The sequence below is a fragment of the Thermobia domestica genome, chromosome 13 (assembly GCF_964235325.1).
Source record: "Thermobia domestica chromosome 13, izTheDome1.hap1.1, whole genome shotgun sequence".
In the NCBI taxonomy this organism is placed as follows: domain Eukaryota; kingdom Metazoa; phylum Arthropoda; class Insecta; order Zygentoma; family Lepismatidae; genus Thermobia; species Thermobia domestica.
In genome coordinates this window covers 205,880,812-205,907,447 of record NC_137466.1, presented here as the reverse complement: position 1 = coordinate 205,907,447, position 26,636 = coordinate 205,880,812, and the positions used below count along the sequence as shown (strand labels likewise).

The 26,636-nt window shown below is 37.3% G+C and overlaps 1 protein-coding gene across 5 annotated transcripts in view; it reads left to right on the top strand.

The window, feature by feature from the left end:
• The window catches only part of csw (protein tyrosine phosphatase non-receptor type corkscrew), a 432,330-nt gene that overhangs the window by 373,921 nt on the left and 31,773 nt on the right, over window positions 1–26,636 (top strand). The gene's annotated exons all lie outside the window — the stretch shown is intronic.

Below are 26,636 nucleotides of genomic sequence, written 5' to 3'. Positions count from 1 at the left end.
AAAGAAAAACTTGCTTGTACCTATTGGGCTTGACACCAATAGTTATTATTATTATTATTATTATTATTATTATTATTATTATTATTATTATTATTATTATTATTATTATTATTATTATTATTATTATTATTATTATTATTTAAAGTAACTGTTTCCTACTACCAACCTCATAAGTATAATAAATCCACTTCTTACATTCAGTATGTTGATTATGAAGGGGGAAAAAACATCGAGAAAATGCCTACGTAATAAATACAGATTTACCTTGACAACTTTTCAGTGCAGAAAATTTCTTATCTTAAACCAGAATAATCTTACAATGGATTGATGACTTAAAACGTATTTACAATATCTTTTTAAGTTCTCTCTCTCTCAAAATGGCGTGGCTGAGAAATGTTTATATGAGCTGAGAATAATAAAAACCTGAGCGAAGGCAGGAAAAGATCTGTCTTGTCTGGAGTTGTTTCAATGTGGGCGGTTGGCAACGCTGCTGAGGCCGTATTCCAGCGGTGGGATGCGCTAGTCTCAATAGTCGCGTAAAAAGCTTTGGCTGGTTAGGCACGCGAAGTTTGCCCTCTTACGTTCGTTCTTTACCTTTTCTCATTTTTTAAAGGTAACGGTGTCTCCTCTGGATGGCATAGTGTCCTGTTATCAGGAAGAGAAAAAAAAACGTATACTTGTTGTACTCGTTACTTTGGTGCGTGCGTATGTGAGGTGTATATGCATAAAAGCGTAAAGTGTTGTCTCACAAAGTGAAGTGGTTGTTTAGTGCATAAATTATTGGATAAAATCTATCGCTCAAACTCTAATTATAAAGTTGTTTTGTTATTTCCTTCTTAATAGATATTAGGTAAGCCATTTATCACTTTGTAACTTTTTTATTTTCTGTTTTTAAATAAATGGGAGCCACTACCTATTATGATAGTATTAAATTTTTCTCTGAGTTATTAGGAACTCCCTAATTGCATTTACAACATTAGGAAAAGTGGCTCTATTTTTATTTTGTTTGTTATGTGCTTTTTACTAATATAAAAACAAAACAAGAAAAATATATTCCCCCTTTGTGCTTCCTGTGCGCTTGAACTCATGTTCGATTCTCGCTTGGGGTACATTCTTCGGTTTCAAACCCTAGTAGTGGTTCGAATTACATTATTACAGAAGGTGCTGTCTCATATAGCTTTGATGCTGAAAAAGAACGTTGAGTTCGAAAAAAATGAAATCTCTTTTTCAGTTTTACGTCCCACGATTATGCTGCGTATGTTAAGGAGACGGTGATGATGAGAAATGAATGAAATGGTGGAATGAAAAAAGTGGGATGGAACGGGAGAACCCCGAGGAAACCCACGCGCATAGTTTTTGTCCACCACAATGTTCACTTGGCGCGAGCTGGGATCAAACCAACGATCCCATGCACCAGAGGGGAGCGCTCTATCACTGAGCCACCGTGACCCCCCCCCCCCGAAATGTTAAATTCGAATGGACGAAAAGTGAGTTAATCTATTGGACGTTTGAGTCTTCTGAAGTGCAACAATTGAAATGCGGGAAGCAATTACTATTTTATAACAGGATACATCCATATTATTCGGTTGATAACAGTATTGTTCCTAATATCTTTGCGTGGAGTGCTTGAAAATTAATAATTATCTGCAGATATACGTATAACATCATGGAAGGGCTAAGACCATGGCCTTCCTCAATTTTGCTTCCGTCCATATCGAACTGGTTAAAATTGAAAACTAAACTGCTTGGTTTAACAGCCTAGGCCAGTCACTTGAATGATATGTGGTCCGCATATCATTTTTACTCTTCTAGACCGAGGCCGTCATTATGTATCAGTCTTCGCAAAATTTGCGGATAGCAACGTAAACAGAGCAACAAACAATCAATATAACTTCTATACCGATTATCGCAAACTACAATGTAGATTTTGCGTTGGTTTGGCGCAAATTGTTATGGAATGAGGCCGTAAGTAGCTTCCAAATTACTTCACGGTTATGAGGGAACACTGAAAATGATGTGTCTCCAGTCAGAATTGAACTCAGGACCACGCGGGCAAGCTTTATCCATTGGACTATCTGAAGCCATTAACTTATAGTACCGAACTGTAAGGTGTAGTGCGTCAACTTTTAAGTTACATATACTGATATCCTTGTTGAATTTATATGCTTGAGCGGATAATATATAGTGCACCAAGAATTCAGCGAATTCTAAGGGGGAACGGTGGCTAAGTGGTAGACCGTACTTCTGGCAGGCACGTAGCCAAGGGGTGGGTCCGGGGGGTCCGGACCCCCCCCTTCGAGACCAGAAATGAAAAAAATAGGGAAGGATGAAACAAAATGAAATGAGAAAAAGAAGGATCAGTGTTAAAAATAAACTACAGGAAGCTTTTGGTTACTCTTTCTTATGAGGAAATTTGTATTACTTGCAATACATGATTGCGAGGTGAGCGAGATAACCTGGAAGAGTCAGGGAATTTGGAATTTCTAGAAAAGTTCTCAGAATTTCTGCTACTAGTCAGGGAGATTTCAAGCTTCCGAAAACATAGTGCCGTTGTGTAACATCGTGGACATTTTTTGTCATAATTTTTCGTCATCGCATCCTTGCAGTATCAAACATGATATTTCAAAACCAATTTTCTACTGCTCCTTTAACCTGTGATTTGGAACAGACAGTAGTTGACAAAATAATGAAAACAAAAATTTATGCTGATAAAAGTTGCTAACAGTTGATTGAACAGAGAAAGGAACGCGGATATTGTAAAATATTTTACAAGACATTGTTGAGTATGTACTTTTTATAATAGTTAAGGTCATAATGAAAAGAAGATTGTTATATTTGAATAAACAGAAGAAGGATGTAAATTTCTTCATAGTTTATTAAAATACTTACCAAGATATCCTCACAAACCAATATATGTTGATAGTAAAGTAGTTTAGATTGATCGAGCTCCTGGGCCTTCAGAATTTCATGTCAACCCTCCCCCCCCCCGTTACGAAATCCTTGCTAAACGAACCAATATATGTTCCAGTAAAATAGTTTAGAATGATCGAGCCCCTGGTGTGATGACCAATGTAACGGACCCCCCCCTTCACGAAATCCTGGCTACGTGCCTGACTTCTGGTGCAAGGGTTTCTGGTTCGATCTCCGACCAAGTAAGTTTGTGGTGGACAGCATTGTGTCCGTGGGTTTTCTCGAGGTATTCCGTATCCTTCCACATTATCATTCCACCAATTCTTCCATCATCATTCCGTTGCCTTATTCATCCGTCTGTCTTAGCCTAAAGGGCATAATCGTTGGACGTTAAACTGAAAGATTTCATTTCTTTTTTTTTTTCGTCAATCCTAAGAAATATTTGGGTATCGTATGTACAGATACAAAAATCAAAAAATTGTTCTTCCGTGGTACGTCCGAATATTAAATTGTCGCAGATATCCAGATATCAGTATTAAGCCATACATCACGGAGAATGGAAGGCTACAGTGTCTAAATTTGCATGGATTTGAAATCGATTTTGAATTTAGCATCCCTTTCAGCAGCGATGAGACGTGGACATACCTTAACGTCGAAATCGAACCACATGAGCTCCCGCCGAGAATCAAACCCCTTTCTTCCAGGCCAAAGGCGCGTACGCTAACCGCTTAACTACGAGGGAGCTCTTAAAATTTCCAAATCAGTACCCACGGACGATTCTAGTACCGTGTAAAGAAGGATATGGCGTTAATAAACTTTGGTTGTGATTCATTAATGAAATTCTTCAAAATATAGGGGAAATTTGCTTGAAAGTTGTGAGAACGCGGAACGGAAAACTACTTGCAGTAACTATTATTCATGTGTACGGTAAAGCATTTTTTTACAGTTATGTTATTATTCAAAGCCGTACTCAAAACTTGCGGGAGGGATATATTGCAGTTAGAATTCTTGCCGATTGTTCAATCATACACTGATAATCATGGGTGCCCGAAGGGGGCAGGTGGCCGAACGCTCCTGGTTCACGAAAATGTTAAATTTCTTAAGCTTTTCTTAATACAAATTTTAAAAAAATAGCAAACGTAATATAGCAAACAGGGATTTGAGTCCCTCCTAGAAAATTTTCTTCGGGCGCCCATGCTGGTAATAATTCAATTTTTATCTACTTTATACCAATTCTCGTTAATGTATAAACAGTAAGCCGGCCCCGAAAGATGTTTCATAGATTTTGTTGTTATTCATATTCAAATAGAGTCTATACGGATTTAGATCTTCTGTCTCTTCGTTACCAAGCTGCTAATTGTCTCTCTCTCTGTGATTCATGATTGGTCCCCAGTGGGAGTAAAAAAAAATCTAGGATAAAAACTGAATATTGGTTCGGATCCTATTTAAGCAGGTTCCGTTTCATATAGCCTCAGTGCTAAAAGGAATGTTAAATATCAATCAGACACCACAACCTATGATAATTAAGAAATACGCCATTATCAAGTCAAACTTTTATGTTATTTTATTTTTTCCTTATTATTTTGAAAAACTTTTATATAAATGGAGTAACAAGTTTTATCCGTTTTCTTCTTTTAGCGCTTGAGAAGCGCTTCATTTTTGTTTATTTTATTTTAAATAACTAGCCGAAGGTTAGCACTCTGTCAAAGGGTTACGCTCTCTTTCAGGTAAGGGTAATCGGAACAATTGGATGAAGGATAATGATTGGTCTAAGGGATGGTATATAGTAGAAATATATCTTTATTTGAACATGTTAGCAAAGACCAGAGGACTTAAGGCCATTTGCAAACTTAACATGTTGGATGGAACAGGAAAACCAAATAAAATAAATATGGAATAAGCTGTAATAGGTATATACATAATGAAGATCATACAATATACATATTTAGAAGGAACAATGTATTGTTCTTAATGACCAAGCAAAGGTGTTCAAATTATTTATTATCTTATTTGTTCTTAGTTTTGTGGTTCAGCGTCCCATTTCAACCTTCGAGTGCTATTAGTCATGAATCTACAATTTAATAGTAATGTTTAAAATATGTTTATTGGGAACAAACAGCATTACAGCCACAAGTGCCGAAAGAAAGAAAGAAAGAAAGAAAGAAAGAAAGGTTTTACAAGCATAGGACGCGTGCAAATAGAGTTAACAACATACAACTGATCATACAAAAATAAATTAAATGGATAAAACATTGGCTCACAAAAGATAACGTAAAACATGCAGTATCTATTACAAACTGAGAAATACAAAAATAACAATAGTGAAAGATATTAGCATAAACAAGCATATAGAATAAGTATACCGTATAAAATATAAAATAAGTCATTATTTTCAGTATAGTTGATGCAGTTTACAAAATATTAAAAAAAAAAAAAAAATAGTTTTCTGAAAGACCATATGATATTTCAGATTGAAAATAAATATTTCTAAGTTGAACACATAAAATAAAATACATAATTCATAAGAGACTAATAATAATAATAACAAAAATAAAATTATTATTATTGTTACAAATTATTATGACTATTATTATTTCCGATTATCTTATTCATTTTGTGTTCAGATTCCGCATTAAACAACATATCATCCACAAAGCTTGTATACAAGGGCGCCGATTTCTCTGTAAATTTTTTGGGGGGGCTATTCAGATGCAGAAGGTAGGTATATATATATATATATATATATATATATATATATATATATATATATATATATGAGGATTTTAAGACAAATTGCATTCAAATTATGCCAAATATTGTATATTCAAAAATACAATAGGGGGCCCACATGAGCTTTAGGAGGGCCAGGGCCCCCCAGGATCGGCGCCCTTGCTTGTATACCTGATTCTACCGAAATCCCGTCTGCCTTATGCGAATTTTCTTCACTTTCTCATTACATAGATTTATATACGTACTAAATAACGTTGGTAGAAGTCCCTTTGCAATTCTGTCATGTCTTCTTCTCTTATTCTCTACATTAGCTGTTTCATACGTTACTTTCTTATTTGTTGCTTCATAATGTAAATTAATAAAATTACCCCAATCTTATGATAGAAATTTTGAAACATGCTATGTGATTATGCATCTGCCATTTGTTTAAAATGAATAAATAAATAAATAAATAAAGTTGTGACAGGAAACCACAGGTTGTGAGTTGCTGGATAATACAAGTTGGAAAACACTTAACATTCAGGATGCCTAACTGATTCCAAGACTTCCGGATTAAAAAGCTTAAAGCACGGGGTCACTAAGGCCATTCAACAATCCTGTTCGGTGACCTCACACATGATACAATGACCCAAACAAACGATGTGATGAGTTGCTTTTTTTATTATTATTTACTTATTCATGGTTTGGTTTTCATTTGTTTTAGAGGAATTCGACTTTTTTTTTAAAAAAAAAAAGATAATCGAAAAGCATATGCCCTAATTTTTTGTCTTAATTTCATCTAGAATATATCAGAATCCTTGTTCGTCATGGCAGGTCCAGGAAGGGTATGATATAACAACGTTCAAATCATATTTATCATTAGAATGTGTTGTGTAATAACTTGTATGTAATTAAATGTTGATAAATTTTCTTCATTGTGTTTATATGTTCGTACAATCAATTATCAATTCAATTATCAATTGACATCAATTTATCCATTTAAATTATGTACTTCAGAGCAAAACTCCGGTGAACTAGTGTTGCCCACCAGACTATTGAACTATCTCGTCCCGAATTTAAAAATGTACTTACTTACTAATTAACTCTATAGTCTATGACAGTGGTTCTCAACCTTTTTTGACTGACGGCACACTCTACTGAACGTACAGGACATCGCAACAGTCCTGTTTGATATTATTATTATAAATAATAATAATAATAATAATAATAATAATAATAATAATAATAATAATAATGTTATAATAGTGAAACTAATTAGTTTTTATAATGACTGTATATAGCACTGAACATTATTGCTACCACTGGAGGTGTTGATTGGTACAATCTGTCTCGATTTTAACTAATCATTTTAAAATTCTTCATGAGTTTTAATTCTAAAATTTCACGACACACCTTAGGAGTGTGCGTGACACACAAATGTGTCGCGAAAGATCGGTTGAGAACCACTGGCGTATGGAACCCAGAAGTTGAATGCCACATTCTCAAAAGCTCTCCATTGATTTCTGTCTTTAGTAGCCAACTGGATCCAGTTTCTAGTTTATATTCTTATTTCTGCGAGATCTATCTTAATATGGTATTCTCATTTGCGTCTAGGTCTTCCTAATGGACATATCCGATTGGATTTCCAGTACTTACTTCTCTCTTGTTTTCGAAAAAAAAGAATTGAGACAAAACGAGAATTTTTCTCGTCTTGTAGGTAACACTAATTATGACAGAAAGTAACAATTTAGGACCAATATATAAATCTTTTTTAATACGTTACTCGACCTTATGCTCGTTCGTGTCACTGTGCTATGTTGTTCGTTAGTTAACAGTGTATAGCCCAGTAAATAAAGGACCAAAAAGGGTGTCGAGCTGAAATAATTTAGAAAAAGCTGAAAATTTCAGGATTTGTTTTTCATGTGATCTTAAATGAAATATCAAAAGTCCCCTAAAATCCCGTGTGCGCTTCATCCTCAAAATGGCGGCCAAAGATGGCGGCCGTCCGGAATGCGCATGTCTCCCGATTTTAGCTTGTAACTCTGAGACTATTTAAGATATTCCAATTCTGTAAAAGCACTTTTGTTCTAGAAGCTCTAATCTATGACTTTTCTTAATACTTCTTTCTCGTAAAGTTTGACACAAAGCCACCATTTTCCATTAAAGTATAAAGTGATACATTTTGAAAGTCCTGCTCTTGGATTGGATGTAGAAAATCTCCAAAACCGTTAGGAATTCGCAGACAATGCTCGGAATAGTTTAGATTGAACATTTAATTAGCTTTGTTTTAAAAAAAGAATCACCTAAATCGGAATACAATTAGTCGAGAAATTCGATGTTTTAAATTAAATGTAGTTGGATAAAAATTAATCGCTATTAGTCCAGCACCTAAAGTTTCTTAATTCATAGTTGTGCTGGATTTATGGCATTCATGCCTTGGATTCCAAACTGAAATTTCAAAACTTTCATAAAACCTATGTGAATTTCATACCAAAATGGCGACCAAAGAGGACACTTGTCCGATATCCCCCCCCCGGCCCCAAAAAATGGATTATTATATTTTAATTCTGTAAAAAACACTTTTATTATGAAAAATAAAATCCCTATTCTGTAAATTTTGTTAAGAGTAATATAATTTTAAGTACATTGAAAACAGTGGCGGATAGTTGTTATGCAACCGGTGGTGCACACGGAATAACTAAGTTTGGTTGTATATTCATAAGGATACCAAATGGTCAATTTGCATTGAGTCTACTTGTAGACACACAACCCAATTTACAGTTATGTAGTGTGCCTCACTGATTACATACCAACGTGCCACCATTGTTGAAAATTAAGTATCCGTTTTTACATCTTATTTGAACTCCCTTGTAAAGTAGATTCTTCATTGTAAATAGTCAAAAAGGGAGTAAAAAAGTTTTAAAAAAATGTATTACACCTATCTTCTTTAATACATGAAAATTTCATGGTCTTCAGAGTCTTCAGGAATTAACATATTTGAACAAATATTTCCCTGACAATTGAAAGAGAGTTTGGAACAAGTCAGTCCTGCCTTTCTAGATTCACATTTGCTGTCACAGTGTTTCTGTGTTCTTATCTTACATGGGCAAGATACAAGGTTCAGCAGATTGTCAGGATCAGCTTTCAATTTTATTGCACTGGAAGCAATTTACCTTCTATTAATTGCTACTAGAAACAATTTACTTTCTATTAATTGCCACCCCCATTTTGTTGGGTTCAAATAATTCCCCAATCATTGGTGTACTTGAAGGTAAACACATACACTGTGTTGAGAGGCAGCAGCACTTGTAAGAGGGAAATTTGCCAAATTGAATTTTGAGGATAGTTTTCTAGTCATTATCCTGTTGTAGGCTTATATCGAAGTTCGTCTAAAGAAATTTGATTGTGTTCTCCATACAACCGCGTAACCAATTTTTCTCCTATTTTAATGACTGTTTGGGGATCTAAATTGGGTTGGTGGAAAACTGTGACCGCTTTAGATAGTTCTTGCTACTTCTAAAGAATTTTGATGGCAGCCTTTGTTGAAAAAAGATGATGATGTGTTACACCCTGTGATAGCATGAAGACACCCTGTGAAAGATGTCCTTCAGTGACTCTAGTTTCCTTTGGATGTTGCCAATGTGGAAGCATTTCTATTCAATTTTGTTTGTTTTCGGCCTCACAAAGTACACTGTAGTGTCTGGAATTGTTCGAGCAATTAAGATGGCCGTCAGAGTCAGTTCCTACTACTACAGCAACAAAAGTGTTTTATTTACTTAGATTAATAGCTGCGCTGACAATCAGAGCATCTGCATCTCTTTCAACTTCGTACACTGTAATGCTTGAAGAGTTAAAGTGGGTTTTGAAGAAATGAATCAAACGTCTTTTATTTTCAGAGTTCAGTAAAAAGGGTGCTTGCTCAAGTTTTCTGATGTCTTGATCATCTGTCTCCTGACCAAAAGGTCTAGTTTCTACATGCTGTTCAGACACTGACGATCATTTTTCACTGAAACTTTCTAAGGTTTCACTCACTTCCATTGTAATTGGAAAAGATAAGACCGAGCCAGCCAATATCCCGCCCATAGCTCAATCCTCCGGGCCCTTATCAAACTCTGTTCAATTACCATATCTGTTGCACTTCCACTCCAAAAGCAATCCTTCCTTCGCACATCAAAGTATTTTTCAAATTCTGCTGGTTTCAGTTTATTTCCCAATTCTTCCATCTGTTGCAGATAAAACTGTGTAGATTTCGCATAGTTCAAATGTCCTGCTGCTTAAAAGTTTGGAATCATGCATTTCCCCGTATAAATATGAAAGTCCCAGTCTCCAGGACACTCCGCTCGAATATAAAGTATTATTAATCTTACTTGTTCCAAACTTTGAAGCCACAGTTCAGCTTTGACTCGGCTAGATAGGTCATAAGTATTTTAATGCCTGGATTATCCTTTAAGTCGTTTACGGTTTTTGTACCTATGGTCAACTCATAGATATTGAAACATATATTACTCTCTTCAAGGTCCCTAACTAAACTGCAAATCTGTTGATGATGCTACATAAGTCAAAAAGTGCTTAGTGATCTCAGTGCTCTTGCATATGTAGTTCCATTTAACATGTGTACCACAGTATTTTGCGCATACAAGCCCCAAAGTTCTAATTAAAGTACCAGATAATATGTCCAACGACACCTAAGTATGACATTAGAAGGTGAAATCCCCCCTGTCTGACAACTAATTTAGCTAAATCACTATCTTGTTGAGCAGATGTTTTATTTCTATTGCCTTCCAATGCAGAAGCTGTTCAAAAGTAACGATACAAGAATCCCATCCCGCCTTCTTGCTTTCGTCACAAGTAAATAGAAAGGAAGTGTAAATTGTACAGAAATTTTATGATTTCCAGTTGAGGAAAGGAACTGCAGTTGTGCTGCTCATTTCAAACTGCCGGTGGTCATAGTGATAGTGAGCATGAAACCATTCCACCCTGGCTTAGGTGAATCTTTTATGAGATGCATGAGAAGTAAACTTCATCTGTGAAAATTAGCATATCGGAGATTTTGTACTATCATATTTTCTGCCGGTATCAAACTCTGTTTCAATATTTAAAAATTCATTGTTTGTTGGTTTGTTATAAAATTTAATATTCCTTCTAGTAAGAGCGGATACCATAACTGCTGAAGGCAGTGCAGCACGTTCTATACGTAAATCTTGTCTATTTATTTTAGGTGTGCATATTTTAATCCCACCCATACTGTGGAAAGTACCGTGACCATCTAATGTTCTCGCTGCATTATCAAAAACAAACTGAATCAAATTTTGAGAATGATCGGTTTGGATTGGAATAATAGAACATATTCTAGAATGTTCATATCTTCTTACGTCAGCGTAGCTGGCTGATATTCCAAAACTACCGTATGCAAGTATATCTATCTATATATTGACGAAATCCATAGTATCGCAAACAGTAAACTCCAATTGCTAGATGGATTGGTGATATAAACGTACGAGACCGACACATTGAAATAATTGAATGGCAGATCATGATATGCATCCGAGATAACATATTTGAATCACCTTTCTTACTTGTAGTTATATTTTCAACAAAAAATTTTAATAATTGTGGATCCTCGGGAGTAACTTTTTCCAATGAAGGAATTGTTTCTTTCTAGGCAGACGCGATACGAATGCATTGTTGATGCTTCTATTTTTAGACATGATCTGCTTTTCTTTTCTTGTTTGCTTCATTCTTTGAGATAAGAAGGCAGGGGTTTGCTGTTTACTTTCATACCACTATGAACCACATTAGCTTAAAATTTATGTATGTTTAGAATATAATAATATATAGACTACCAGCTGTTACGTTACTAAAAAGAAAAAAAAAAAGATTTAAAGGAACACAATATGGACAATTGACTGACAACAAAGCAGCTCTGTCCACCTATATTTTTCAAAAAAGTCGATTTTCTCAACTAATTGTATTCCGATTTGGATGATTCTTTTTTTAAAACAAAGCCAATTAAATGTTCAATCTAAACTATTCCGAGCATTGTTTGCGAATTCCTAACGGTTTTGGAGATTTTCTACATCCAATCCAAGAGCAGGACTTTCAAAATGTATCACTTTATACTTTAATGGAAAATGGTGGCTTTGTGTCAAACTTTACGAGAAAGAAGTATTAAGAAAAGTCATAGATTAGAGCTTCTAGAACAAAAGTGCTTTTACAGAATTGGAATATCTTAAATAGTCTCAGAGTTACAAGCTAAAATCGGGAGACATGCGCATTCCGGATGGCCGCCATCTTTGGCCGCCATTTTGAGGATGAAGCGCACACGGGATTTTAGGGGACTTTTGATATTTCATTTAAGATCACATGAAAAACAAATCCTGAAATTTTCAGCTTTTTCTAAATTATTTCAGCTCGCGGTCCTTTATTTACTGGGCTAGTAATAGCAGCCGGGATGTAGACGTATTTACATCATCACCACTATAGTTCTGTCCTTTTAACAACATGCGTACTCACGACACGTATTTTTGTGATCATATCTTAACACGATATTGAAAAAACAAATCCAGACCATTTGTAGAAGGAAAGGGTTTAAAAAAACGGTAAAATCTCTTCCGTACGCCACTTACTATTATTATTGGATAGTAAATAGGATATAATTATTGGATAGGATATATAAAGATGCAATATAATATATATATCAGGCAAACATTTTCTTGTACGCCTTATATCTGAAGAATTACATATAGTATAGCCAAACCCAAACTATGACTTAACTCAGTATGATGTGCCTATTCCGAAAAGAAAGAGAAAAAAAAAACGAAAACTCGATTTACGGGCCGTTCAAAAATTTTCTGGCTTTTGATTCAAAAGCTATTGGCCAAGATCCCGACCTTTTGATGCTTTTTTTTTTTTCAAGATTCCTAAAATTCTTGGCCAAGATTGCAATCTTTTTTTTTTTTTTTTTTTTTATCATTCGTAAAATTCTTATTTTTCAAAAATCTTTCAGTTTAACGTCCAACGTTTATGCCCTTTAGGCTAAGGAAGACGATGATTAAAGGAAATTAATGATAATGGAATGGAATGAGAAAGTGGGAGGAAACGGAAGTACCCGAAAAAATCCACCCCACCACAAACTTACTTAAGGGGGGATCGAACCAGAGACCACACGCACCTGAGGTAAGCGCTTTACCACTAAGCCACCAAGCTCTCAACTATTATTATCCATATCATTTAATGTTGTGCTTAATCTCGAGATATTAACTAAAGATTACATTAAAGTGTACGGTTGTCTCATTTTGGTACATAAAATATTTAATGCAATTCATGTTTCCTGCCCAGCGACCTTTGAATGTGATACTCACAGAGTCTACTTGGTTATTCCGCCCACACAGTTATGTAGATAACTTTTTTCTTTCTCTTGAAATTTTCTAGTTAATATTATTTCTGTTGTAGCTTCTTCTGTTCCAAAGAATTTGTTACCGCCTCGAATTCTTTTTGCATTATCGCAATCCAAACCTGTGGCACTTCAGAGAATTGGTTTGTTTTCCTGAATTTGACCTTCCGTACTGAGTTTCGTGGTTTCGACCATATATTGTAACAGAGGTTTCTGTTTCGTCAGAAAACCAAACAGATAACGTCATTGGGTCATCCATTCACGTGAATGGACGTTGCGAAAGCCAACGGATTTGATCTTTTCATGGCAACGTCATACAGCGAGATTGGGCCTTACATGATTAGAAAAACGCTGGGTTGATAGGGAATATTCTCATTATAGCGTTCCATCATTGTACTTACAGTAGACGAAGGCTACCTCGGACTATTGAAAACGTCGGTTATAGTTAAAGAGAAGAAAACATGTTTTCGTTATAATATGCGTTTCAAAACAACATCGATAACTTTGGGGAGGTGATTCCTGACACCAAGATAAGACAAAAAGTATAGGCCAACCTGCTTCCTTTCGGGGTTATAGGCTGCCGAAAACACCAAAAAATGATATTTAAAGGTCCATTGTTCCAAAACTGTGAAACCTACTGTAGTCGGGTCAAGACTTCACTCAGGAACTAATGTATACAAGGTCTGTATGATAAGTAATGAGACTCGCCGCGCCGCGGCGCGCGTGTCGCTGGAGCGGGTTTGTCGGTGATGGAGGATGTAGGGGGGGATCCGAGCAAAGCAACGCACCGCGCGTCAGTTGGCTCCGAGCCTTAGTGGAGCGCGGACAAGCCTTGGACAAAGCCCTTGTGAACATTCTTGTCACGGCGGAAAATCAACAAACATGGAGGGTTCCATCGAACAGCGTTATGCGATCAAATTTTGCGTTCGCCTGGGGAAAACGGCTACTCAGACGCTTTCTCTCATCACGGAGGCCTACAAAGAGGAAGCCCTATCCAAAGCCCAGGTGTTTCGTTGGCACAGTGCGTTCCGGAACGGCCGGGAAAGCGTTGAGGATCTGGAGAGGGCTGGACGCCCGACAACAGTGACTACGGACGAAACTGTGGCAAAAGTGAGGGATCTCCTGAACTCAGACCGTCGATTATCGTTGAGATTGATTGCTGATGAACTCGATATGAACCACACAACAGTGCACAAGATTGTGACGGAACAATTGGGAATGAGAAAAATCTGTGCGAAACTGGTGCCGCGAGTGTTGACTGACGAACAAAAGCAACGACGTGTTGATTGTTGTCAGGAACTGTTGAACCTCATGAACAGTGACCCTAACTTTGAAGATGACGTCATAACAGGTGACGAGTCGTGGGTGTTCCAGTACGACCCTGAAACGAAACGTCAAAGCGCGGAGTGGCACACTCCTGCGTCCCCGCGCCCCAAGAAGGCCAGAATGTCGAAGTCAAAGGTGAAAACAATGTTGATTGTTTTTTTTGACAATGTGGGGGTGGTCCACAAGGAGTTTGTACCCCAAGGACAAGCCGTCAACGCCGCCTTCTACAAACAAGTCCTTGAGAGACTGCACAGGAGCGTCAAGCGGAAAAGACCGGCGATCGCTAGCCGGTGGAAGTTGCATCACGACAATGCCCCTGCCCACACCGCCTTCTTAGTGACCTCCTTTTTGACCCGGATTGGGGTGGAAGTCCTTCCACAACCACCCTACAGCCCAGATGTGAGCCCGGCCGACTTCTTCCTCTTCCCGAAGCTGAAGCCACGCTTGAAAGGAACCCGTTTTGCAGACGTCACAGCCATCCAAGCAGCCGTGACCACATTTCTAAAGGACATGCCGGCTGCTGACTTCCAGGGGGCGTTTGCAGCGTGGAAACATCGATTGCAGAAGTGCATCGACGCAAGAGGAGAGTACTTCGAAAGCTTTTAAGTCCCTGTACAGATCAGATCAATAAAACAATGTTTCCAGACCTGGTCTCATTACTTATCATACAAACCCTGTACGCTATCCAAAAAAGTGTCGGACTGGAACCGTCAGAGCTAGGCGGAGATGGAAACAAAGAGGCGCCTCACGGACAAATTAATGTAAACATTTTTGCTTTCAAAATGCCTTTTTAATTTGTTCGCATCATTAAGCATACACAGTTACACACAAAATGACTCGGACGAAATACTGTAAATGTTGCATAGTACAGAATAATATTATAATTCCAATCAACAAAAATATGAATGTAGGACAAATAAATTATCAGGAGCCTACTTATTCCAACACAAGCAGAAGGAAAACAATACCATTAGGTACAATTGTATGACTATTTTAAATTTCATAGCATGAGTAACCGTCTAAGATTTCTTGAGTTTTCTGCTATTTTCTTATAATAACTTAGGGACATATTCACAGGTAAATTATGGATATATTCAGTGTTAAGGAGCATTAAGTGTAAGAGTCCATGTTTTGGGACTGTAGATAATTTGAAGTTGGTGTTGTAAACTCAAGTCATTCGAGTTTCGGATTTCAACCATTTGTCTCGTAAACTTCTTGCTGTGGCCTCAATATTTCCATCAAAGCCACTGGATGTACTTATTTGCTGCAGTACAATGATTATTAAACTACTTCTTGATATCATAACCAAAATATTCGTTCCTACAGAACACATCTGAAAGAGACTTATGTTAAGCCAACAATCGTGTTACTCCAAGATTCTGAAGCTATTTAACTTTATCGTGAGCTGTATACTCCTTTTCATTGTTTCCATACAAACCGACATTCACAATGCGAATCACGAATGAAAGTTCTTGTGTAGACTGAAGTAATCCAAATAAATTTTCTGCTTGTTCGTAGGACAGTGTTGCATCAGTGATCAAGTTAAGAACATATGACCATAAAAATACACCAGTCTAGGCCTCTCCTGTTTTAGTAAAGTTTGCAAACCATTATATTTGCCCTTCATATTAGCTGCCCCGTCAAAGGAATATTTAACACACTTGTCAATAGATAGTCCAATACTACTGAGCTCTTATTCTATAACTTCCAGCATTCTTCTCTTGTTGTCTTGTGAAGGCTAATTAGCTTAACTAAGCTATCACAAACAAAAGTTTTGTATGTGTATAGTAAAACTATGCATAGTTGATCTAGAATTGACACATCTTGAGTGGAATCTACTTGTAAGCTATAAATTTTAGCATAAAGAGTTTTACTAATAATAATTTTCTGAAAATGTATTCCTGATATAACTATCATCTTATTAATAAAAGATTTTGAAAGAAATATAATTAAGGAACCGCGTCCTAAAGAGTGCTCTTTACCTTTGTTCTTCATTTTCTCTTTTCGTTTTTGACTATGTTGTGTGGACAATTGAACATGCTTCTTTAACAACAGATCATACTCAGCAAATAACAGTACTGACTCTAAGAAGTTCCCATGGTTTACACTTCTGTCAGAGGGACAGTAGCACTTTCATTTTTGCGACGACAGGCAATGTCCTGACGGCCAATGGACAAAACAATATAATTATTCGCTGAACAACCCGACGCCTTTCTTCTGTTTCCTTCTTGTGGACGTTACTAAGTTGGAATTCAGAAGCGAAGCGATGTCGCCACTGCATTTGGTGGATGTGAGCAAAAACGGAATATAAAGATAATAACGGAAGTATTTCTTGAGAGCAATACAACTAGGCCTATTTTGTTGTGACAAAAGGGCGCCATAAGAGTTGGGCGCAGGCGGAGATCTCCGCCTCGCCACCCTGTCGAGTTTGACACTGCAGAAGTACATGTTTCAGAATCTTAATGTACTCACTCAACAACTTTTATAGAGGCAGTTAAGCTACGGGCATATAATTTGAAGTACTCGCCAATTACGTCTATAAAAATTGTTGTGAAAGTACCGTTCTTAAGTTAATAATTTTCGCGATGTCTAACTGAGGGATCGAAGTCGAAACCTTGATGATGTAACCGGTGTTGGTGAGCAGAACACAGATGCACTTACCAATTGGTTACAGTGTATGGACAGTCGCAGAAAAAGTGGAGAAACGCAAAATTTGAGAAACCGTGTACATATGATGTTCTTGCTACCATGACGGGATTTGTTATCAATCTCGTGACCATCAAAGAAACAAGAGTATTTCTAAAAACTCCACATACTGCTTGAGGATGAGTGGTTATGTAATGTCGTGAAATAGTCGTTGAAAATAATAATTTATTTTCGTTATGTAAAATTTAAATTCACGCCCAGTTTTTCAAACCATTTTCTCAATGTGCATTATATCTCAATCAGTACCTTCCTTTTTCCTTTTGAGGCAAGAAAATAATCGTAGAAGCAACTTGGAGGTGTGTTGGTTATTATTAAATTTTGTGAACATGATAAGCACATGTGTTCGTTCTCTCGGGGCATGAAGAAAAGAATTTAAACTCATGTCAAGTAGACTTTCTGGCTCATCCTGTTTCTTTTTGTCTTTCGCTCGCTCTCCTTCCTGACTCAAAGCAAGTTGGAAGGAAGTTTGGCGAAGTGGAGCACATGGGCAGAATGGAAGATTATGGGATGCTGAAACTTCGTCTTTTTCGTTACGTGACACGCTTATGGACCACACCCTTGGGCAATTCATTCTTTTCGTGCCGTTTTCCAACATTCAAAGAATTTCTAATACATTAATCTTTCTTTTTTCCATTTTGTAACACTTTTAGTGTTTGCTATATTTTATTTTCGTACTGGAAAAAAGTGGCAACTAGGAGGTATATATTCGCAATACCGTAGATTTAATATTCATTAGCATACGCAGAATTTTATCAAGGGTTAAGGGTCAAGCTCCCAAGTTCACGTTATTTCAGGATTTTTGTATACATGTGTTAATGTTTTATATATATAATATCTTGTTTAAGGAGGGAGGTTAAAAGCTGAATTCCGCCTTCGAGCACGCCACTGTTTCTGCTATATATTTAAAGTGCTTGACTGTAACCCACGAAGGTTTGCAATACGGGGTCAGCGCATTGGTATCTAAAAGACATTATTTCTGGCACTCAAACTGAAGATCCCTATTCCTAAACTCAGTGATTCCAACCTTTTATGATTGACGTCACACCTTACAAAACCTTCACTATATCGCGACACATTTATTTATTTGATTCTAATATTCTGTATAAATTGTAATAATATTGTAAGACAACACATTTAATATCTAGAGTGGTCCCGAGTTCGATTCCTGGTGGGGACAGTCGGTCCAAAAAAAATGTAAAAGCTTTTTCAGGCGAGCCATCCTGAGTGAGGTTTTCCTGGGTTTTCCCCATTCAAGCAAGTGCCGAGATGGTACCTAACATGCATGCCCCAGGCCGCTTTCTTTCTTCCCTTTTCTCGGATAGTGTGATCGCTGATGGACGTTATCCTTCATGCGTGACGGGCTAACATGGCCATAGAAGCCGAAAGCCCAGAAATCTCATTTCTAATCCTAATCCTAGTGACGGGCTAACATGGCCATATATGCCGAAAGCCCAGAAATCTAATTCCTAATCCTAATCCTAGTGACGGGCTAACATGGCCATAGATGCCGAAAGCCCATAAATCTAATTCCTAATCCTAATCTTAGTGATGAGCTAACATGGCCTTAGATGTCGAAAGCCCAGAAATCTAATTCCTAATCCTAATCCTAGTGACGGGCTAACATGGCCATAGATGTCGAAAGCCCAGAAATCTAATTCCTAATCCTAATCCTAGTGACGGGCTAACATGGCCATAGACGCCGAAAGCCCAGAAATCTAATTCCTAATCCTAATCTTAGTGACGGGCTAAATGGCCATAGATGCCGAAAGCCCAGAAGAAATCTAATTCCTAATCCTAATCTATATAGTATCTAAGTATCTACCAATAGAATTGAGCATTGTTGCTGTCATTGACTGACAGTCTGTCTTAGAATTGACTTTAATTCCTTAGTGGCTTTCTGGAAGACATAATATTAATTCTAAAATTTTGCGACACTGATGTGTCGCGACACACAGTTTGGGAATCAGTACGTTAATCCAAGTGTCTCTCTAATCGTCATCGCTGTCTAGACCATAATTCACCATCTCTTAATTGAATCAGATCTAAAATTACTTCGCAATTTAGGAGGAGCCCCCAAAAATCTGTCGCATTTAGGCCCATGCACACTAACCATGTGGATACTCTGAAGCACAAACTGTAGTTGCATAGATTATACTATAGAGGAAAGCAGGTACGGATTCGAAAATAGCCAGCAGAGTTGTCAACCTCAGAGAACGGGGTTATTGGTATTTAAGATTATAGTGTATTACGAAAATTACCGTATATTCGTTCTACACGTGATAATTTAGAAACAAGATAATATTACTACTTAACAGCAGTAATATACAGGGTGTTTGAAAACAACACCGACGGCGTTTGGGAGGTGATTCCTGACACCAAGATAAGACAAAAAGTATAGACCAACCTGAGTGCATAAATGCTTCCTTTTCGGAGTTATAGGCTGCCGAAAACATGAAAAAATGAACTTTAAAGTTTCATAGCTCCAACATTACGGAACTTACCGTAGTCGGGTCAAGTCTTCACTTACGAACTAATATGTGCCCTATTCAAGTTTCAGAATCCTGCGGTACTTCCGCAACAATTTTTATAGAGGTAGTTGGTGAATATTTCAAATTATGTGCCTGTAGCCAAACTCCCTCTATAAAAAATGTTGCGTGAGTACCTTACGATTCTGAAACACGCATTTTTGGATATGGCACATACTAGTTCCTAAGTAAAATCATGATCCGACTACAGTAGGTTCCACATTTTGGCACAATGGGCCTTTAAATTTCATTTTTCATGTTTTGAAGTGAATTTAAAGAATAGATGCAGAGTTACCATGCGCCAATTCTCACACTGTTATTGATTTATTTTATAGGGAATGAATATTGAAAACCTTAGTAATATGGGTTCGATTCCGCGGGGGTTGATATGATTCGGATTCCACGTTAAGCTGTAGGTCCACCTCTCATATAGCCTCGCTGTTGAAAGGGACGTTAAACTGAAAATCAAATCAAATCAAACCAAATCAAAACCTCAGTGTATGTTTCATAGTTATTTAATGCACATCTACAATTTATTTGTAAATTCAAAAACTAAAAAAAAAAAAAAAAAAAAAAAAAAAAAGTGCGTTCTAAAACTATCGTATACTCACCTACTGTCATAAGGGCATTATTGTAAAGCATTACGGTCTACATTATCGCGTATCACTATAAATAATCGTATCGTTGCCAAGCCTGGCGTCTTAATTGGGTAACTGTGGAGAGGAAATGCATCCCTGACGTCATGTATACACGATAAGAACCCAACTGTCGGTGCATAATCACTTACATAAGGGGCAGAGGAGGCAACAAAGGCACAAACAAGCAGAATTACCATCGGTTAGGTATCCAACTAAATATACAAAATTGGATGGCACAAAACTAGTATTAAAAATGCATCCGCAACAGTGACACATATGCCACTCCTTCGTGTTAAGTTTCAGGTCTTACTAATATAATATCATCAACAGAAATACCATAGTATTAAAAAGGAAAAAAAAAAAAAAGTTCGTAACCGTAGAATGCACGCGTGCAATTAACAAAAATGTACTTTAAAGAGTTGAAAAACTAGAACACCCGTGAGGGCAAATAAACTGCACAATTTGACTGAGAGGGACATAACAAATTACGTGAACAGAAGCACGGAATGTAAGTTTGGTTGTCTCTGTTTTTCACCTTGCCGAACTGAACTAACAAAAAAAGAAAGCCAACTTTGCACTCGATATTTTATTTTTACAAAAGATCTGGAACATACGCTCCAGCGAAACTAGTTTTTCTCTGCTTAAAAAAAAAAAAAAAAAAATCACACTTTGGTCCGTTGCTTGCAGTGAGGCTGTCCAATGTAGTCCAAAAAAGAAAGTGTTACACCGAATTATCCCCTTGAGTACCAAGTACTCAGTACTGTCCTGCTTGTTGCAGAACCTATAGCAACTTTGGCTATTTTCGAATCCGTACCTGCTTTCCTCTATAGTATAATCTATGCTTACTTTCTGTATTATTCCTATCATTTCTTCATTGGGTTTTCGTTCCATAGGCTTTTTTCGTGAGACAAGAGCCCAGTTTCACATGAAAGTCATAAGCCGCCTGCGTACCATGCTCGAGTCTTCATCCCGACGAAATTAAAATACCGCTAATTTTACATTAATTATGCGATATCTTCAAATAGATAAAAGATAATCAAAATATGGAACAAGAGCGCCCTAGACAATATTATTTTACATGAGAAACCGTTATCGCGACTCACTTATCTGCTTTGGATTTCGAGCCATTTAAAATTTCGGCATTTATTTTCGCGTTTCTAAACGGCTGAAAACGGAAAGCCACTAGGTGACTTGTGATAATGGTACCTCACGCAAAATAATATTGTCTAGGGCGCTCTTGTTTCACATTTCAATTATCTTTTATCTATTTGCTGTAAAATTAGCGGTATTTTAATTTCGCCGGGATGAAGACTCTTAAAAGCCTCACGCATCGACTTTCGTCCTTTGGACTCGGTATGAGTAGAAGCATATGTAATGGGTGTTACTTGTAATAAAAAGTTTGCTGAAATTTCTCCTTTGGCCTTGTTTTCTGCGTGCGACGAGTGACATTCTGCATTTTTTTTCTTTCTTTCTTGGGATGTTGCATTTCTTCAGCAATGACGTGGCTGTAACTGCGTAGGGCTTTGACGACATTGAACAAGAAGGTGTGTCCTCTGCTCAGCTTAATTTTGTATGCGTAGCATCTTTCCGTTCCTTCCTTACACCATGACTCATTTTCTGGGTCTTGGTTACTTTGGCAAATGATGAGCCCTTTGTCGGCCTTCTGCTGCTGCGTTGTTTTCCGTTGTGCAACTTGAGTAGCCGACGTAGTCGCTTATTCACTCTCTCTCCTTTCTCTGATGACGTAACAATCGGAACAATTATGCTATCTTCCAGAAATATTAGCAAATTCGTTTGTTTGAGTCAACAGGAAGATCTTTGGTATGTGGGTGGAACACCTCCAACAATATCCGGTGCTGAGTCTAAAGTCGATTCAAGTCCGGATAAAATTGTTGAACTATGCGACAGAAGGATTCTTAAGCAGAGCAGATGCGTAAATTTGAACTTGCCTCATAGCAGTGTTCTTGAAGTTCCCAAGCAAGGAGTGATAGATTTTGCGAGTGAGTGAGTGTTGTTAGTGGCAATGGTGCAATTAACTTTCACGATCGGGTAAGATAGCATGATTTCATTTATACTATATCTGCATTTTGATTTAAAAAAAAAAAAAAAATCTTGGGCCATTATTAGTCGGACCTTATTCTGGTTCGTGGATCGCTAGTGAAATCGCTTACCCTTGGTGTGAAAAGGTTTTTGGTTAGATTCTAACCCAAGTTTCTGGTGGACAGCATCACGAATTTTGTCATAATTCTCCCGTTCTTTTCTTTCCGTCAATTCTTACGCCATTAATCATCATTGTTAACCATCTCTTGCGTGTGTGTATAGGATTTATGTGTAGAATCGTAAAAACAAACTGAGAATTCGATTTCATGTTGAGCTCCTTCGTGGCTAAGCGGTTAGCGTACGCACCTTTGGCGTGGGAGACCCGTGTTCGATTCCCGGCGGGAGCTCATGTTGTTCGGATTCCACGTTAATCAGTAGGTCCCGTCTGATATAGCCTCGCTGCTGAAAGGGAGGTTAAGCTCAAAATCAACTCAACTCGATTTCATGTTTTGTTAAATCTCTGTAGCATACGATGATAATTGTCTTCATTCCGGCGAAATTAAAATACCGCTAATTTTACAGTAATTATGTGATATCTTCAAATAGATAAAAGATAATCGAAATGTGGAACAAGAGCACCCTAGACAATATTATTTTACATGAGAAACCGTTATCACGACTCACTTATCTCCTTTCGATTTCGAGCCATTTTGAAAATCGGCATTTATTTTCGTGTTTCTAAACGGCTGAAAACGAAAAGCCACTAGGTGACTTGTGGTAACGGTACCTCATGCAAAATAATATTGTCTAGGGCGCTCTTGTTCCACATTTCAATTATCTTTTATCTATTTGAAGATATCACATAATTACTGTAAAATTAGCGGTATTTTAATTTCGCCGGGATGAAAACTCTTAATGATCATAAACTGTTTCGTAACGATAATCGAAAATCGAATGCATGTATTTTTTTTTCTTAACTTTTGAGTATGTGCTTCATCACTCCTTTATGGCTATTGTACGTGGTCTTGGGTTCGATTCCCGGGGCCGCGGTGGGTCAGTGGTAGAGCGATCACCTGTAGTGCATAGTCCTTGGTTCGATCCCAGCTCGCGCTACGTGAGCTTTGTGGTGGACAAACACCGTGTGCGCGGGTTTTCTCGTTTTTTTTCGTTTCCTCCCACTTCCTTCATTCCACCATTTCATTCATCCTCGTAATCACTGTCTTCTTTTGCCTAGTCACCATAATCGTGGGAAGTAAAATTTAAAAGATTTTATTTCGGGTTCGATTCCCGTTGAGTGCATTTGTCTTGGATACAAACTAAAGTAGTGGTTCGGATTCCACTTCAAACTCTAGATCTTGTCTCACATAGCCTCGGATCTGAGAAGATACGTTAAACTTCAATCACCTATCCAATATAATTTGAGTTGAGTTGAGTTTAACGTCCTTTTCAGCAGCGAGGCTATATGAGACGTGGACCTACTGATTAACGTGGATTCTGAACCACATGAACTCCCACTGGGAATCGAACCCGGCTCTCCCACGCCCCAATACAAGTTGAGTAGGGATGTAAGTCCTCACCTACCACATAACCTTGTGAAATATTAGGCTGTATAGGCTTTTGACTCTCGAGTTATAATAATAATAATAATAAAAAGAACACTTGGTGTAGCAGCCCTTTTCCGTGCGCCTGAACCATCTGTTAGCGTGCTGCGTCGGCCTATCTTTAACAGGTGTATCAGGAGCTTTCCAGACCTAATGACCGTCACGTTTTTTATTCACGCGACTCCCCAGTTTGCCTCACGACATTGGGTGGAGCCGATAATTGAGAAGCATCGGTAGGCGTCTACAACAATGGCAGGTTTGGTGCAAATTAGTTGAGTTCGGTTGAGTTTTTCTTCAAAGATGTGACTCAAGTTTAGTGGCCCAAAAATCAGGAATCCAAAGTCTGACACCTTGATATGTCATATGAATACAAAAGACTCAGACCGGATGGATTCGGTTGAATTCGTATGCTACGTATACTCTCCTTGATTTCTCAGTGGAAAAAGTCTATGTAGGACGAAAATACAACTGTAATGCTACAGCGCCAACTGAACTTTGTGGTGAACGAACACCGTGTGCGTGAGTTTTCTCGGGTTCTCCCGTTTCCTTCCACTTTCGTCATTTCATTCATTTCTCATTATCACCGTCTCTTTTAGCTTAGCCGGTACAACCGTGGGACGTAAAACTTAAAAGATTTCATTTCAGTTTTTGTAATGCTATAGGACAGTTTCCACCTTATCTAGTAGCTAAGAATAAGCTTTGGTATTAATTTTGAGTTTTACGTCTACGGGTTTGTCCCTTAAGCTAAAGGAAACTATTAGGCTAGTTTTAGACGGAAGCATTTATCGTAGCATTTCTCGTAGCAAAAATCGTATCATCGATATCCTACCGTGTAAAGTAGCAAATGCTATAGCATTTCCCATGCCATGGCATATCCTATGGCATTTCTTGTCGATAGAACCTGCTCTATTTCGTAGCATTTTCCCCAGCATTTCTGCTCCGATTGCAGCGCCGTGGTGTGTTAAAAGGAAGCGATGTGTGGGAAATTGAATTGTAGTAAAGAAAAATGAGTTGGAGTAGGGATACTATTATTATGTTGATTAAAAAATATGAAGAACATCCTTGTTTGTACAGAGTTAAAAGCGTGCAGTTTCACTATACGGATACACACAGAAATTCATTTAAAAAACTTTCTCGTTTCATTTATTGGTATGCTCTTGCATTCTCCGGTGCAGGTTCACTTTAACAGGTGGTAACGTGTAGTTTTACTATACGGATCCATAGTATAAGTAACAGTAGTAGTAGTAGTAGGAGTAGGAGTAAGTAATAGTAGGTGTATTAATAGTAGTAGTAGTAAGTAGTAGTAGGTGTATTAATAGTAGTAGTAGTAAGTAGTAGTAGGTGTATTAATAGTAGTAGTAGTAAGTAGTAGTAGGTGTATTAATAGTAGTAGTAGTAAGAGTAATAGTAGTAGAAGTAAGTAGTAGTAGTAGTAAGTAGTAGTAGTAGTAGTAGTAGTATGAGGAGGAGGAGGAGGAGGAGTAAGTCGTAGTAAGAGTAGTAGTAGGAATACTTAGTAATAGTAACAGCAGCAGTAGGTGTAGTAGTAGTAGTAGTAGTAGTTGGAATAGGAGTAGGAGTAGGAACGGGTAGTAGTAGTATTTGGAATAAGAGTAGTAGTGGTAGCAGTAGTAGTAGTAGTAGCAGCAGCAGCAGTAGTGGGAATGGGTTAGAAGCCCCGAAGGAGCTAATTGGGTTCTGTTTTCGATACGAAATGGGGAAATTACAGACTTGCCAAAATTTTATGGCAGCTTATTGAAAATTACGTGCATTTCAGGTTCGACTTTAATTTCTATATTTCCACATAAATACGCATCTCAGATGTAAGTGCACACCATATTTCCATTACTTATACACTACACTATTAAAACATTATAAATTTCTTCTGTAAATTTTAAAATCTATGGATCTGTATAGTATAACTGCACCGTGAAAAGTCCTTTGTATCATAATAACCATATGCGAAAAATGGCTTTAGAAGAAATAGTGACTGAAATATCTTTTTTTTAGTTTTGGAGCCATAATTGCGCTCTTCTCCAGTGATTTGTTTGCTACGTCACGACAAAATGCTTATCAAAATGCTACCCTGTAAAAGCACAATATACTTTTGATGCCATAGAATATTATACGAGATTTTTGGCAGGACATCTGCTACGATAAATGCTTTCGTCTAAAACTGGCCTTAGAAACAAATGGTAATGATAAAAATGAAGGACGAAAGAGCGACATACGAGAATACCCATTCGCTAAGGAGGATTCGAACCCGCAACAAACAGATTTTGCGATCAGTAACTTTAATAACACCGCTCAACCACCTAAGCCAGCTTTTTCTTTCATCTTTAATCTACGAAGAAAGTCGCGGATGCATCACCAATGTTTGTGAAAAATAGTAAAGTACACTTTTTGTGTGTCTTTCTTTAATGAAGTGAAGACAGGCATATTATGTTCTTCATATTGACATCTTCTCAAACAAAAGAAACTGTGAGAAGGCTGTTCTATTTTTTTTCTGTAATTCTTTACTAAAACAAAACTTTTTAATTTTCTCTTTCTTGCTTATTCCTTTAAAGTGAGTGGTACAGATATTTTGTCCTAATGTGAAAAATTAATTTTCTGTATACCTTCCACAAAAAAATGGGTCATTAAGGAAGAATTGAACAGATGTAGCAGAATATCTTCCTCCTAAAGATAAATTGTTCACTCAGGCGTCATCAGAAAATAACAATTTTGAAAAGTAGTGTGACATGTTCTTTATCGGAAAGAAAATAAAATAAAGAAACAATGGAACATC